We start from the raw sequence: 16,762 nt of genomic DNA on the forward strand, positions 1-16,762 counted from the left end.
AACACAGGATTCATCCCTCCGCACTCTACGAGTATCTTTAGTAGATTTCATCCGATAGTTGTCAAGACATTTCATTAAAACAAAAAAAAGACATATTTTCTATTAATGGACGATGAGGAACTTTCACTGGCAGAAATCTTATGTCTGGACATGTGTGAACTATCCTACTACAGCTTGTGTGGAGCCGAACTCACTACTCCCAAGTACAATGACGACTAATGGGCATAGTGAGGCAGTCAACTAGAGGTTGCAGAGTTGCTGCCCGAAATCTTTGGTCTGCAGCCGCCTGAATGGGACACCAAAGTGCTGAGCAAACCTTTAAGATAAAGAGGAGATTAGTTGCTGTCAGGGCGCTGGCTGGATGTGCGTACAGTGAATGAAGAGGCATTAAAGCCAGACAAAGCTGGGTTACACTGGCCAGACGCCACTTCCTCTGCTGCACGCGTACACACACACACACACACACACACACACACACACACACACACACACAGGTCCGCTCACACAAAACCTGCAAGCAAGCAAATGCTTGCACAGGGTGAGAAATTAATGAGGGTTTGGGGCACCAAAATGCCCTTTAAAGTTTAAAAAATGCTTATGAAATAAAAACTGTCAGAGGAACAGAACAGATAGCATCCCCTCCCTTTTTTGAAGTGCTTATCTTTTTTTGCTTTTCACCTCCTTCATATTTAATTGGTTGAGTGGTCATTTTTTTACACATGTAATGGCCACTTCAGGTGACTTTTTTTTTTTAACAGTGCATTAGCAGTTAGAAAAATGTGTTTTTGTTCTGAAAACAATCAAGGACACAGCCTGGAGCAAAAGAATACACTGACACCATGCAGCCTGCAACAGACCCGACGCAAACCACAGTGTCAGCACAAAGAAACGACACAAACCAACAGGGTAAAAACCCAACAACGGACGCGTGGAAGGTGGGGAGGCTGGGGACAAAGAAAAGAAATACTTACAAATCTTCATCACTGCCAAAGACCTTAAAACATCTCATTTATTTTATTAACCTCGAGACAAGAAAGGACCAAAGCTTTGACGGAAAAAAACCATTAATTTCACAACCAGATGGAAATTCTCTCTGTGGTTCTGTCTGTGAGGAATCAGTATGAGTATATCCTCCGCCAGCTCCAGAGAACGCAGCCAGTAAAATAAAGTGAGAATTGTTCTCGTCAAGGTGATAAGTGATGAATGGATGTTTAACCACCACAATCTGTCTTTTTTTTTTTTTTTTTTTTTACCTTCACAGCTCCAAAAAGATTTGCAGGACGTAATGGCTTCCTCTCAGCGGCTTCTATGGAAAAGAAGCTCATTTGTAATTATATAAGACACACTTAAACATAAAAGTTCATAAACGCCAAAGGCATGTGAGAACAAAGAGCAGCTGTCAGGACGCAGCCCGTCCTCCACCGCCCACCCGGTCACAAACACACACACAGCAGCTCGTGCACAGGCGAAAAAGACAAGGGCATGCAAAGTCACACTGTTGAAAATGATTATAAACCCCTAAAACAACTGCAGTATTGATTGAGGAAAAGAGAAGGTAAACCCAAATTGAATTTAATTATAGACAAGGTTGGAGGAGGCAACAAAAGCGTTTTATAATTATTTAATGGCTCCTCAATCAGAAAGAACTGCAAACAAAGCCCTAATCATGTATTCAATATGTGGTTTACTGTATTTACTCTTTATTAGCGACAGTTTCCTGGGCATATTTACCCAGTTCTGGTTCTAACAATGTGCCGTTTCCTTTACGAACGTCCCGTTATTTTCTCCGCTACTCCAAACCTATCTCCTAAAAATTATGTTTATACACGGTTCTTTGCTTTTGCATGAATACATTTTGGAGAAAGATGTTCCTGCCACATGGATGCTGCGGGTCCAGGAAGTGCTACTGTGCGTTCTCGTATCACAGAGAAGCCACAGGTGGTCGGAGGCACGACACCTGAGAATGGGCGGCACCACCTGATCATTACTGGGGCCGACACTGACATTAAAGCTTTAAAGCTACACTATGTGCACGTTACTGTATCTTCATGTGGAGGTGTGCTGTCACTGAAAAGCCCGGCAGCACCAATCAGAGGAGGCCGCAGTCAGGGGTACATAATACATGAACGCACCGCTGGTCGACTACTCCTCTCACACCGAGGCTTCAAGCTAGTATTAGCCGCTGGAAGACGCAAGCTCCTGTTTCCTGCAGCTGCTGGTGGCGCCGCCAGCCGGACCACAGGAACAGGAACGAGTCGCACTGCCCTGAATGATCTCCGCTGGTGAACTGGTATTTTTTGTGAGTTTAATACAAATTGATTTTTGCTGTGTTATGCTCCAGGAATTAGCCCTATCCCCCGTTCTCTGAAGTTCAACACTGAAGAGCTTTCACCAACAGCCGATACGCTAAAACTCGAAAATACCAGATACATTTTGAGATCCACACCTGGTCTACGAAGAGGGACTAAAGCAGCCAAACATATCTGCACTACTGAAGCGTGAGGCAGCTAAACAACTCCAGGTATTTTCCACTGATGCGTCCGCTCATCGACTTTTAGGGGACGGCTTCAGAACTCCTTCAGTAAAAGACGAAACCTTATGTCCGTACCATCAGTTTTAATGAATCTGACCAACTTAAAGCAAGTCAGATTCATATCTATCTTACTTATATTTTTATCTTTCGTACTTTTTCAGACTGTATTTTATTAAGGCAAAGTTCTTGTATGGCAACTTGTGTTTCGTCAACATTTCCTGTGGCTTTCCATAAAAGTATCATATTGATATTGGTATTGAACCTGTGGTTTGGTATCATCAATACTATAAGAAAACGCCAAGCGATACACAGCCTCACTGAACAGTAGTTTTCACATTGTTAAAACATCTGTAATCATTATATGAGGATGTGTTTTGTACACACGTCACTTTAAAGACACACAAACAGTAACAAACCCCCCCCCCACACACACTCACTCTCTCCCTCACACTCTCCAAGCTAATTGGGAGTCGCCCCTCGCTGACCCCCCCCCCCTCCCCTACACAAAAAGAGTCATCGCCATGACAGCGGAGTGTCGCTCATTATTCCCAACAAGGGTCGGCCTTGTTAGAGCCCAAACTGCCGCGCCGCACCTGGCTGACATCACAGCACAAAAAAAAAAAAAAAAAAAAAAAACGAGTCCCTGTTGCCGGGGCAACCACAACTTGGCAACCGCAACTTGGCAACGTCCCACTCCACAGGGGATTGATTGGGTGAGCAATGCAGTGAGAGGTGGATTAGGAGGAGTATTATTGTCTCCCTCGATGCAGGAGGACACGCGGGGTCTGAGCTCTGCCAGACACCGAGAGGAGGGTGAACCCGCCGACACAATGATGACAACCGTGGCCCCCGAACTTGGATTAACACCCAGATGAAAGATGCCTCTCATTTATCCATTACTCATTAATTTCCTAATGTGCTGCTGCAGCGATTTAGGAAATACTGCGTTGTTCCTCTGGCTAGACAGACTGAGGTTTATTCCACCTGCTATATATTTACTAGAATGAACTAAATGGCATTATTCAGCTGAGACGGATATGACCACATTTTCACTCAAGAGTCTGTTTAAAGCACAAACCAAATGGGTACCATAGTAAATATAGGTGCAAAGCGATTTTGCAAGGAGAGCTTTCCTGGCTGCAAAGTGCACACTCAACCATCAAGTGAAATGAACAAAACTCAAGTGACAAAATGATGTGTCCGACAAACAACCATTACCCTCTCCATAGCTGCCGCTGCGCTCCCCTCTCCTCTTAGTGCAGGAGAGAAGAGGGAAAACCACTCAGTGCCCGAGACAGGGAGGCAAAGTGCAGCTGTTATCTGCCATCATCCATTAGCCAAGCAGCCGGACCCACGAGTGGAAGGTGCAGAGAGAGGCGGCCGTCGGTGGTGGTCGTCAAGTCACCTGAGTTTTGGGCGTGATCAGGGCTGTTGGCATTAATATACTGTGCAGTCAGTGAAGGTCAACGCCAGCACTGTTGAATATCAATGACTCCATTTACATGCATTCACAATTTACTTGAGCGTCACATCTGGTATTTTATGACGCTATAGTGATTTTGCTGAGTGAATGAATTAAAGGGGAACTCCGCCGATCTTATATAGTCCAAACCTTAAAGCGATAGCTCGTTTATCTTTGGCACTACATTTTCTCAACCGTTGATCTTCTGTATTCCTACGCAGTATGTATTACACCGCAAATCAGACTCATTAAGGGCTGTTTGATGCAGAGGTACAGCAGTGAAAATGTTCATTATACAGCGCAAACCGTAAGAGTGTAAATAAAGACGGACGTAGCTTCCGTGGCGTCACCCACAGGTTTCTGAAGAGCGGTTCTGAAGCTCAGAGTGAGCTGCTCCGCCGTCGCCATCTTGGCAGTGCCTGACTCTGCCGAACTCACGGCTAATACAAAATTAGGCGAAGAGGAGGGGCGTGTGTGGAGCTGAGACTTGCATGCTGGTCTATGACGAACATACGCTCACCCAGCTGCCGCTCAAAACTTCAACTCTCCATAACTTTAGTCCTTAATAAAATGTAAACAGGTGAGTTATATAAACAGGTGTCATGAAGGAGGAAATTAGCTCTAGAGACCAAAACTGTTTTATGTACCAGGCCGTAAACATGTTTATTTCTGCTTTACATTTGAGCATTTTAACATGGGAGTCTATGGGGATGCCGTTCGGTGATAACCCGAGCTATCACTTTAAGTATTCGGGCGGTTATACATTTATTTTGTTCATCAGCTTCGGCACATTCAGTTTGAAACAGTCTCAGTTTCATATTGAGCAGGTGAACATAAATATATAGAAAGAGCTGTGGGAGATACAGACCTTTAAACACACTGTGCCCCAGTTGCAAGAGTTCAAAAGTAATTGGACACTCACAGACAGCTGTGTGTGTCGTTTCAAGGTTAGTTCATGCACGGAGACTCACATGTGGCTCAGAGATGAGAGAGTTGAAAGCTGCCATTTACGTAGATTGAGGTGGAGGTGTCAGTGTATATAAGGAGTAAAGAGGAGGCCGTGCAAGAAATGGAGATAACGACGAGACTAAAAAAAGCAAAAAGCGAAAGGAGAGATATCAAAGGCAACCGTTTTGCCAAAATAAACAGTTTAGCGCACTCTAAATGGCAGATGACCTGGTAGATCGAGGAGCACAAGTCTTGGGGACGAGTGGAAAATCATTTTCATGGTGAAGATAACATGACTGCACAGCCAGCCCAAGAATGCTCTCCAGGGTGTAGGCGGACATGTGTCTTTGTCAACGATCAAGAGAAAACTTCATGACTTCAACCTCAGAGGATTCAGCACAAGATGCAAACTCCATGGTAAGCCTCAAAAAGGCAGAGAAGGCCAGGCTGCAGTTCACAGAGACACGTAAAAATAAACTTCTCCAGTTCTGAAAGTAACTTCTGTGGACCGATGAAACCAAAATCAACCTCTATCAGGTTGATGGAAAGTGCGGAGACAAAAGGAGCAGCTCATGAACCCAAAGCGGCCGCCTCATCCGTCAAACGTGGTTGTGGTTCTGCTGCAGGACGACGATCCTAAACCATCCAGCCGGAGCGGCCGAGCGGCCTTTCGTCGTTTGCATCCCACTTCCTGAAGAAAAAAAAGACTAAAGGCGGAGAGACGAGAGCTGGAGGTGGCTGCGGTGAAGGCCTCTGGAGAGCATCACCAGGGGAGATACAAAACACCTGCTGATGCCTCAGGCTCCGGGTCGGAGGAGCTGCGCGACGTCTGATAAAATGCCTCAAGTGGTGTCACTTAAGAAGCTTTATGTGTGTGTCTAGAATATCCATGTGCTCCATCATTGAAGGAAGCTTGAGTCTTGAAACCATGAATGGAAAATACGAGTTTGTTCTAAACCAGAACACAAGTTCCATCTTCCTTTGTGAGTCCTAAAGGTAAATCAATTTTCATTTCAAAAACTTGTTCAGAAGGAACATATTGGAAAATATTGATAGTTGAATCTGGTGATTTGCAATTTCTTTGCCTGCCTTTTTATTTAAAGTTAAGCTTAAACTACTATTAACTATTAACTACTAATTACCCCCTTTGTTTTTTATTCCCTTTGTTTACAGGTTTGTGGCACGGTCAATACACGTCTTCGCCCAAAATATAATTAAATAATCAAATAAATTAAATAATGTTTGATGATTAAATAATGATCAAACATTTTAATTAGCAAGTATGATTGATGAGGAAATGTAATTAAATAAAAATGTATTAAAAACTGGAGTGGGTCTAAAATCGGACCTTGAGGGTCTCCTGCATTAATACTGTTCACAAAGCTGATGACATCACACAGCATCATTCATCTTCACTGTGGTAGCAGCAGTAAATGTGCACTGACCCGGCTCTAAGTCCCAGTACATAACACTGGACTGGACTGGAATGACTGCAGAAGACGGTCTTATCTACCGGGTAACGTTTGGTCTATTGTTTTGTTTTGTTTTGTTTTGTTTTGTTAACGGCATTTTCTTTTAACAGAAATTAATTGACGTCAGTGTAACCCTGATAACGGCTGTCAACCTCAACACACTGGCTTAAAGTAGGGCTGAGCAATTAATCAAAATTTTAATAATCGTAAAATGTGTCACAACAGACCATAAATGAAGCACTGTGGTGCTACAGTGATGCCAAGGATGACAAATCATATTCTCCCGATGTAAAGGAATATGTTTGCTCAGTTCAGACCCCTGCAAAAATCGCTTTGACATTTTAATATTATTTACATTTTATGACCATTTTCACTATAATCGTCAAAAAAAAAAGAAAAAATCTAAATCTGTCAAAAAATAATCTCAATTTAAAGTGTTCCATAAATATATTTATACTGTCTCATTTCATCATTTTACCATCACAATTACTTACATTTTCCTGTAAGCATGTAAAACGTGGTTCACAGTGTGAATCAGAGTGTCCTGCTTTCCGCATCTGCTGCTGTGTTTCTGAACGGTTCACGGGATAAAGAGGTTGTTGACCAGGGAACCTATCTTCCCCATCTACTCACTGAAGGAGGGGGACGCCAGCTGTGATATGAATCAGATGCTGCCATGATTGGAATACAGTGACCTGGTAGACACGCAGTCTCTCTCTCCCTCTCTCTCTCTCTCTGTCTCTTTTTCTGAACAAGGTTATCAGAAGAGATTATCAGGTTAGGACAATGGACGGCTGATTCACATAAGTAGTGAATGTTTGTGGCTTAAAAAAAAAAAAAAAAATACATATATATATATATATATATATGTGTGTGTGTCAGCCCCTGATTGTTATTTTATCTCACAAAGGACGATGGTTGTTTTGAAAAAATACAAATAAATATAAAACACCAGAACATAAGTGCAAATCGTGCACGCTGACGTAGCGGTGATAACGAACACTACCTGGAGTGCTAGCAGTCGAATCACTTGGAAATAATACCTACGGCACATTATTACATTTTCACATATTTGTTAAGTATTTAGATAATTATAATTATAAGCAGTCTATTGACACCACCATCACCACCCTGAGTTCCCCGGTTAAATACAGCTGCTTCTCCGACACAATCCACTGTGAACGTGAAGTCTGCAGGGGTTACAGGAGATAACATAACAACTCACTTTACCTTTGAAGTTGCTAACGCTGCTACAAAAGTGGGCCAATACGATGTTTCACACTAATTAAGTATTTATCGAACCCCTATATACTGTATATACGGTATCTGTAGTGTCACTGATGGCTGGTCTCAACCGGTGGAAGCTGTTCTTCTGTCTCGCTGCAGGTCGTTCTTCCTTTTTAGCTCTGTACTCTGTGAGTTATTGATTCATTTAGATGTTTTTGTTGACTGGTGTGCCTGCGGTTTAGTTTAGGTGCAGATTATCCAGCTGTTGTTTCCATTAGTTGACAAATAACAGGTCGAACAGTAACACATTAGTTCGAGCTCGACGGTTTTCCCGTAACCTTCTTCCTGTGTTTACTTTCCTGCTCCAGACGATCCGACCAATCAGAGGAGTGAACCTTCTCACCTGGTTTGTCATTATGTATTTTGCAAGTTTTCCAAACTCATTAACATGAAACGTACCCTGACTTATTGAAGTGATGTTTGTAGTTGTCAGAGATGAGTTGTAATAAATTGGAAATTTAAAGTAGTTTTTGTAAGAAGTGTTTGTATTATTTCTTCCTGTTAAATTCTTCAGAGGCGAATTAAAAACGCAGCGTCCAAATTACATATTCGTTTGATTCTGGGTCTTGTGCAGAAAGCAGTAATCCATATCTCTGATCAGTCTCAGCGCGAGGTTATTAAGAGTTTGTCCACATCACATGTATCATCTTCTTAATATAAAAACTTAATGAAGCCTGTTGAGGCCGCAGCAGCCGAGGCGAGTCTTTGGAGGAGGATGAACACGCGCTCTTAACACGACTCTGAACCGTGGCGCCGAGCATCACTCCTCACGACTTTTCACCGAGGATTGCAGCCATGGGGTTACTCCACTATCCACCATGAATCTTCTGCAAGTAAGTGAGTAATGGTGGCGGGGGTTACTCTGGGGTGCCGTTACACCTCAGAGCAGCAGGTGAATATACTCCTAAGACTCCTGGCTTCCTGTAATGTGCTGGATGCGGGGCGTTATGGGAGCGTGTGCAAAAGCAGCAGCAGCAGCAGCATTTGGGAGAAAAAGCTCTTTGATCAGTTAAATGTTGTGTGACGAGAACACTGGCTGGATGTTTCACCTGTGTGTGTTAAGTGCTCCGAGCTCCACTTTTGAGATGTTGCGAAACCTGGCTCGTAGCAGTCGGTAAACACAAGCTGTTTGTGTGCACTCTGGCAGACCAAATGAACGCTGGAGACAAGGAGTTCAAACTGTGATCGTGTTCGTGCCACAGTCACAACACGAGAAAAGTGTTTGCATTCAAACACTGATCATTCTGGATCATGGGGCCAGAGAGTCAGTGGTTCCCAACACGAGTGTCGGAGCCCTCGAAGAGGTCAGAAGATCCATCCGAGCGTGAGAAGGTAATATCTCACAAGACGTCACGACCATGCATTTTGCCACACAGCCTTACACTTGCTTTCTTGCAGAGAGATGGATGAGAACATGGACACTACTCTCGCTTCAGTCCAATAAATATGAAGCTGTTGCAGCTTCGATGTCACAGTGCAACCAGTTTATACTCTCAGCCAAGAAATAGTCCCGCTCATAAACTCCCCGTAAATCCACTAATATTTTTTTTTTATGTTGCACAGATCAAACAAACAGGATGCAGCATGTTAATTAGTGAGCTTTAGTCCGGTGTTTATGCTAAGCTAAGCTAACAGGCTGCTAGCTGTACCTTCATTTTAACCATACAGATGTGAGACTGGAGTCGGTAAGAAGAGAAAATCAGTGCGTTTACAGAAATGTATTCATATGGAAAAACAAGAGAATCTCTGCCTTAAACACAGCAACTAAAACACTTGGAAAAATACGTTACTAGCATGTGGAAACTGTCCCACTGTGATGCAGCGTTCAATAGGAACTTTCCATTGGTCCGTTGGCGGGAGACAGAGGTCAAAAGAGAGAGTGAGAAACTCGCATGAGTTCTCTCCCTCAGTAAACATGAACACATCATCACCATCCTTTCTGCTGCCGTATCCACTGACCTTTGTCGTGTCTCTCCACTCAAACATGATGAAAAACATCTGCCACAACACACTGCACATGCACAACACAAGGATCAATGTGGAGGAAGGGGGGGGGGATAAAAAAAAAAGAAAGAAGCAAAGCAGCCTGTTGATAACCAACTTAATAAGACATTTCACTGTCAGACATAATCTGCTCTGCTGGCCTAATCACAAGCTCCTCCTCGGCTTCCCCCAACCCCCCCCCCCCCCCCCCCCCCCTCAGTGTCCATCACATTAAACTTCTTATTAGGGCCGGGCAGCTCCTCCATCTTGGGAGTGGAGCTGTGATGTACGCCGCTATAGGTCACGAGAGGAAACACAGGAATTAACTTTAAATGAGGCTTCAGTAACTGGCCGTGCAGCCCCACAGGGACCGGTGGTACTGTAGTATTCAGCAGGTACTAGCACCCCACACACACACACACACACACACACACACACACACACACACATTTCTGCCAGGTCACAGAGCAGAAATCCACTGACAATTAACATGAGCAAACATTATCTTGCCCTCTGTTGAAACACAGTTGTCTTGGCAACGTGATGAATGAGATTAATTACTCTACAGTGGGGAGGAGTAACAGCCTGGAGCTGATCAGAAAAACACACTGTGGTGTTTTTTTTTATTATTATTATTTATTTATTATTTATTTTATTTCTTTCTTTTTTTTATTTAGGTGATCAACACGGAGCGATTGGAGCAGACAGGCCGGAGCTGGAGCACAGAGGCAGCAAGGTGCTCTTCATCCGCTCACATGCCCGGTGACGGCTGAGGGAGACTCGCTCTCTCATCGTCCCCGCAAAGGCAACACAAAGGCGGTCACGATGAGCCGCTGTCACCCGCTATAATCTTACGAATATCACTCAAATTTAGGTCAATCTGAAAGTAATAGCGTTTTCGCATCAGCCAGCCTCCCCCCTCTCTCTCGCTCCCTCCCTCCCTCCCTCCCTCCATCCCCTCTCCTCCGACCCCCACACACCCCGGCCTCGGATGGATGCATGGCGAGTCTAGCTGAAATCGGGGGGGTGGGGGGGGGGTTTCCATTTTCAGTCCACGATCAATGCAAGCGCACCACAGCCATTTAACGCATCATCATAATAATAATAAAAAGAACACGCACGCACACACACACACACACACACACACACATACACTCCGCACCACGCCTCGGAATAAACTGACATAAAATAGCAAAGAGAAATAAAACATCTGGCACACACTTCGAACAAAATACAACATCCAGCCATCTTCCCAGCAGGCTGGCACATCCTAGCTATTTTTTTCCCAAGCATTTGCACAGATGGGAGGTGTGAGACGAGCGGGATGAGGAAACTGACATTGCGCCTGCTTACTGTAAAATAAATTCCCTCGGGGGATGGAGAGCCTCTCTTTTCCCTCTTGACTCCCCTCCTTTCCGACGTGCGAATTTCCCGAAATTCAGACCATGCAAAACAGGTAGTCAGTCATTCCACCCTCCGAAGTATTTGGTCCGGCGTGTGAAAAGGAGACGGCGAGCCAGCATCAGAGAGAGAGATAGAGTGAGAGAGAGAGAGAGAGAGAGAGAGAGAGAGAGAGAGAGAGAGGGAGAGAGAGAGAGAGGGAGAGAGACAGAGCCAGCTGTGGGGAGGAAGTGAGGAGGGAAGGAGCGGCCGGGCCGGAGCACTGCGCACAGGAGAGGAGGCTGGGAGAGCGGCAGAGGTGCTCTCTCTCTCTCTCTCTCTCTCTCTCTCTAGTTCACAATGCAACATCCCCCCATCCCTGCCAGACAGACTGACAGACGGCCTGGGTACCAGTGCCAGCAGCGACACCAACCGGTGATGAGAGGGAGTAGCTACGGTACGGGTGGTGATTAATGCCACAAAGAGGCGGCAGCAGCAGCTGGAGGAGGGAAGTGTTGTCACTGTGGCTGACACGTCACTGCAGCGACGTCAGGAAAACATTTAGCTCAAGAATTTACAAATAAACATGAAAGTCCAGCTAAAAATCACAGCAAGTTTTGCCTTTGAAATATGTGTTAATATGTAAGTGTTTTTTTAGATTCATTATCAATGTTTTTGATACTATTGGAAAGAAGGAACTAGAATTACCGCCTTGCAGTTGTATCCCTCCGCCACGCGGACTAGTTTCAGATCACATCCCTGTTCATCCAGCGTCATAAAGTATCAACCATTTGTGTGAAATTTTGTCATAACTGCTGTGTGAAGTCTTTAGTTCTGGCTAAAGAGTGTTTTGTGAGGTCACAGTGACTTTGACCTTTGACCTTTGACCACCAAAATCTAATCGTGTCGCCCTTGAGTCCAGGTGAACGTTTGCACCAAATTTGAAGAAGTTCCGTCGAGGCGCTGCTGAGATATCGTGTCCACGAGAACGAGACGGACGGACGGACGGACGCAATATTAAATTAGCTATATGTACATTTTTGCTATGGCTACATAGCTAACGTTAGCCTTAGCAACTGTTACCAGTCTCGAAGAAACGTTGCGAGCTCAGCGCCACGCTTCATTCCTTCACTCACCAATAATGTTAACTCTTGTTTTGCTCCTATTTGCTTCTACTGACATTAGCATGCTAACCAGCTAGCGTCTGCTGCACTTTCAGCGGCAGAGAAAACGTACGTGTGAGTTCGTTACGCAGCCAATTTAGCACCTTTAATGCACATCATGTTATTATCCAAAATTATGTGACTGAAATGAATTTCAAATTACACACATTTTGATAGCAATGACTGGACAAAATGTAATGCATTACTTTATGTATAGATAAATTTGGTCTATTCATAAAGCTATCTCCTAATGTCACAAAATCTGACAGGTTCTGGTCGTATTTTGTTATTTATTTGGTCATATATTTTAAACTTGTGCTGGTTGCTTTAACTATTTGTAAGCAGCCTTTTAAAGTGTAAAGGTGGTGCAGTTGTAGTTGAAGAATAAAGACTGAAACATTTAGCATCCAAACAGACCAACCTTGACATTTGCAAGCGGCAAGTTTTTAAGCTGTTCAATGTGCTAGCAACATTTCTAAGCCGAGCAGTTTCCCTTCTCCTGCACGTCGGATGTTTGTTCGGTTTCTCACTCAGCAAATCAAGATGCACAGACAAGACGTGTCCTTATTTGCAGATAGGACGACATTAGCTCAGAAGTTAATGGGATGTTGTTCAAAGTCTGTGGCTCTCTGTGTTGTACGGCAGACTTCTGTTAGTCAGTGTCACAGTCAGGATCTGATAAAAAATTACTGCTTGAATTCAAATACAGCTTAACGTAAAATTTGATTAGCAACAACAAGGAGGCCTGTGTACACTCCGACTCGATGTACAAACAGAAACAGAGGGTGCACAGGACATTGAAAAGATATTTGAAGACACGGTGAAATTAAAAATAACATTTCCGAGTTGTAATTCTGTATATCCCTGTGTGCTAACAGAATCTGTTACATGCTAAATATGTGTCCAAAAAGAGAAATTTCTTATGAGTATTTTTACATCAAAATCCCTCTTTGTTCTTCTTCTTGTAAAAATAACTCATCTTGAACTCAGCTACATAGATTTATCTAATGAAATGTGATTTGTGGTGCAAATCCCACTATAAAACCAAATTTGATCATTAGCTAGTGTTGTACTCTTAAAGAGACAGGACACATATATTGCCCAGGTATATCACTAAATACAATATGCTAAAGCTCTAGCAATCTGTACCTGTTAATAAATATTTAAAGATAATTTAAACAAGAAAAGATATGGATTTTGGATAATGGACGAAAAGGAAATTAAAGTATATTTTCCTGTACATGCTTTATCTATTTAGTCTTCATGAAATTTGTAGTGTCCCAGATATTTCAAGGTGGCAGCACGAGCAGGGAGCTAACGGAGCAGAGTTTAGATTTCAGCATGGCAAAAGACTTTGTTTACATTTCCAGAGAATAGTTGAGGTTGAATTATTTTCATTTTACCCTCATCGTCCTCTTGGTCTAACAAAGTGGGCGAAGCTCCATATCTCTCACAAAGCCACACCCACTTTTTTATGATCCAATCACGTGTTGAGGATTTGATTTCATAAGTGAACACCATCCACGTCTTCTGTTACACTTGAAAATAGGTCACAGAACATTGTGATGGAAGAAATTAAATCTTACAGCCACTGATCAGACAGTAATTGTTAGAACTTGTACTCCTAAGCTGAGAGCTGCAGCAGGAGAAGCTGAACAGGAAGTGACAGCGTAGTTACACTGAAGTGATGATTACTGATTTATGAGGCTAGGTAGCTGCTGGACCGAGCAGGGATTAAAAAACCCCTGCGTTTGGACTGGCCTGACCAACGTTCACATCCCAGCTGGAGCGTATCTGCACTAAATTCAGGTGTTGCTTGTCACTCAGGAATCATCTGGGAGAGGTAAGTGTAAAAGTCCTCACCTAACCAGGCGTCACAGTGAGTGTGGCGTAGCCTGAATATTGCATATGGAAACCCCCCCCCCCCCCCCCCGTCATCCCTGGGTGTGGAAGGAGGGAAATGAAACTGCAGATTGCAAATGTAAAAGCTCATATAACTTGTACTGTACACAGTTTCCAGAATCTACCAATAACCTCACATTTTCTTATGTCGACTAAACATACACCCACTCCACTCTGTGCAGGCGCTTCGTACAGCTGGCTGGAAGGAATACAATGCAACCGGAGACGCAGATACCAAATCAGGACAAAGCCTTTACTAGAGGGAGTTCGAGCACAAATGGAGACTGGAAAAAGTTTGTAACCCAGTTGAACTGAGCTCTGCATATCCTCTGACTCTCTTCTATCTCTGGCTCTATCTATATTTGTCTCTCCCTCTCTCTCTCTCTCTCTCTCTCTCTCTCTCTCTCTCCGTTCCTCTTTGTCTAACATTTCTTTGTTCAGTCAACTGTAAGCTATTTCCAAATGCCACAGTCAATGGCATCAATGGCAAACTAAATCTTGCACACATTGTTCTCGCGTGCACCGATTGCTTCACTGCACAAGGAATGACTTTGAATGTTCTGATCATCCACACACATCACGGACAAAATGTCAGACTGTTTTAACTTGTATCAAATCTTTAAATGTCACTACATATGAGCGTATGCATTTATGTTGCAGCCATTCACATTTCTAGACCCTCTATGCATTAAATCTTTAAGTATTAATTCATTTATTTGCTGTATCACCCTCAGTATACTCTCCCCCTCGTGCTGTTTCTTGCAGTTCACTCCATTTGAGCTATTCTTATCTATAGCCTATCCTCCGCTACTCTAATGACCTGACATCTCCGCGGGGATCATTAAAGTTTCATCTGACCTAATCTAAAAATTGAATTCCCCTTAAGCAAGGCACTTGTCTGCTCCAGTGGAGCTGCTCAGTGTCCGTCAGTAGGAAAATGTGGATGTATCGCATGAGACGCTGCTCGCAGGTGTCAGCGTGTGTGTGTGTGTGTGTGTGTGTGTGTGAAGCACAATGCTGCAGGGAGGAACACATGCTCATTTAAACCTATGTTAACACAAAAGAATACATGAACCTGTGGGTATTAGATTGAAAGCCGAGGGTGGCTCTGGTGAGACAGTGTGGTGATTATGCAGTTGTTATCTGCACAGGTTTGTTTGCTGCTTTTGAAGCTGCCGACGAAAACAAACTGACACACTGGAGCTGAGTGATATCACGAGACAGGAAGAGTGAGAGACACAGACTATATAAATTACAGGTGCATAAACACATGTGATTTGAAACGTTGACTCCTTTTATGGTGTTAATATGTGATGATAGAGTAGCATTTAGCATTTACCTGCTATTAAAGATATGTAACCTTTCCACATTAAAATGTCTAAAAATTACTTGACATTACTCAAATGTTTGCAGCACTTTTCAAACCTAAAGAAATCTGTCATTTTAATCATTTAATTTCATTTGGCCTGTCTATGACATCATATCCTCTACATGCATGGGTCATCGTTGTGGTTGCCTGCTCGAAGCGTCAAAAATTACTTTAATCTAGTTTTAAACCACATTTTTACACCTAGGTCGTTTTCAACTATATATTTTAACTGGATGAAGGATTTTAGTCACTGAACCTTTGGACCTTAAGATATCAGAGAAAAAAGCCAAGAAAATGTTAAGCAGCTCAGCTCCCGGCCCCTCCGAGACGCCCTGTGTCTGCTGAACAACGTCGGTGAATCATTGATTTATAATGTGAAACTGCTTTATTCAGTGTTTCTACCAGTTTTAATCCCCTGGTCTGTTTGTTATGGAGAGACGTCTGGATCATAAGTCATCACAGAAACACTCAGAACAAAGGTTAGCGGCAGTCTCAGCTCCCAACCGTTCCCTGACCTCCCCTCTCCGCCGAACAGTGTCGGCAAAACACCGACTTGTAATGTGAAACTGCTTTATTCAGTGTTTTTACTGGTTATAATCCCCTGGTCTGTTTGTTTTGGAGAGGAGGAGAATTCATCATTAATCTCCTGAACGACACTGAAGGAATCCAAACCGGGAGAAGCTGACGTTAATGAGACAACAACTCCAGTGATCCCATCGCTACTTTACAACGTCACAAAACACCGTCTCGTGTTGTGGTGACTGGTTGGGTTCAGGAAATGATCACGGTCTGGGTTAAATTAAGCTCATGCACTTCCTTTACATCAGACGATCTCTGTTGCCATGGTAACAGCCATGACAATGTTTTTTTTTTTAAACTTTGTACTAAAACAACAACAAAGTTGTCCAACAGTCCGGATAAAATAAACAACCTCAACCTCACATGGATTTTAGCGACTGCTGCTAATTACTAGACGTCACCTAGCAACAAAACACAGCTGTGGGTCACGATTCTCTGGTGGACAGCTCCTATTTTAATCAGTCTAGATATCTACACAGGCCGTATCATCATTTTACTAAGCCTGCACTATTCGCATGTAAATGTGATCTAATGTGTATCGTATGATTCTGTTTCCTTGAGATCTGATTTTCGTGACATTGTGATGACAGTTTGAGCCAAGAGCAAAAACTGTGTCTCCTTTTATTATAATCTCTGCAAATATTCCTGATGTGATAAAGTATGATATAGTGTTCATCTGTGTGT

At 43.3% G+C, this 16,762-nt stretch overlaps 1 protein-coding gene across 11 annotated transcripts in view; it reads right to left on the reverse strand.

Annotated features, from left to right (window-relative positions):
* Window positions 1-11,361, reverse strand: part of ctnnd2b (catenin (cadherin-associated protein), delta 2b) — a 158,769-nt gene extending 147,408 nt beyond the window's left edge. For 5 of the 11 annotated variants that reach the window (XM_056391254.1, XM_056391251.1, XM_056391249.1 and 2 more), the window contains exon 1: window positions 11,039-11,359. The gene's annotated coding sequence lies outside the window, so the exon portion shown is untranslated. Of the gene's footprint in view, window positions 1-11,023 lie in introns of all 11 variants that reach the window. The other 6 variants (XM_056391256.1, XM_056391247.1, XM_056391252.1 and 3 more) reach the window with 4 other exon arrangements.
* Between the last annotated feature and the right edge of the window lie 5,401 nt (window positions 11,362-16,762).

This window comes from Seriola aureovittata, chromosome 12 (assembly GCF_021018895.1).
Source record: "Seriola aureovittata isolate HTS-2021-v1 ecotype China chromosome 12, ASM2101889v1, whole genome shotgun sequence".
Classification (NCBI taxonomy): domain Eukaryota; kingdom Metazoa; phylum Chordata; class Actinopteri; order Carangiformes; family Carangidae; genus Seriola; species Seriola aureovittata.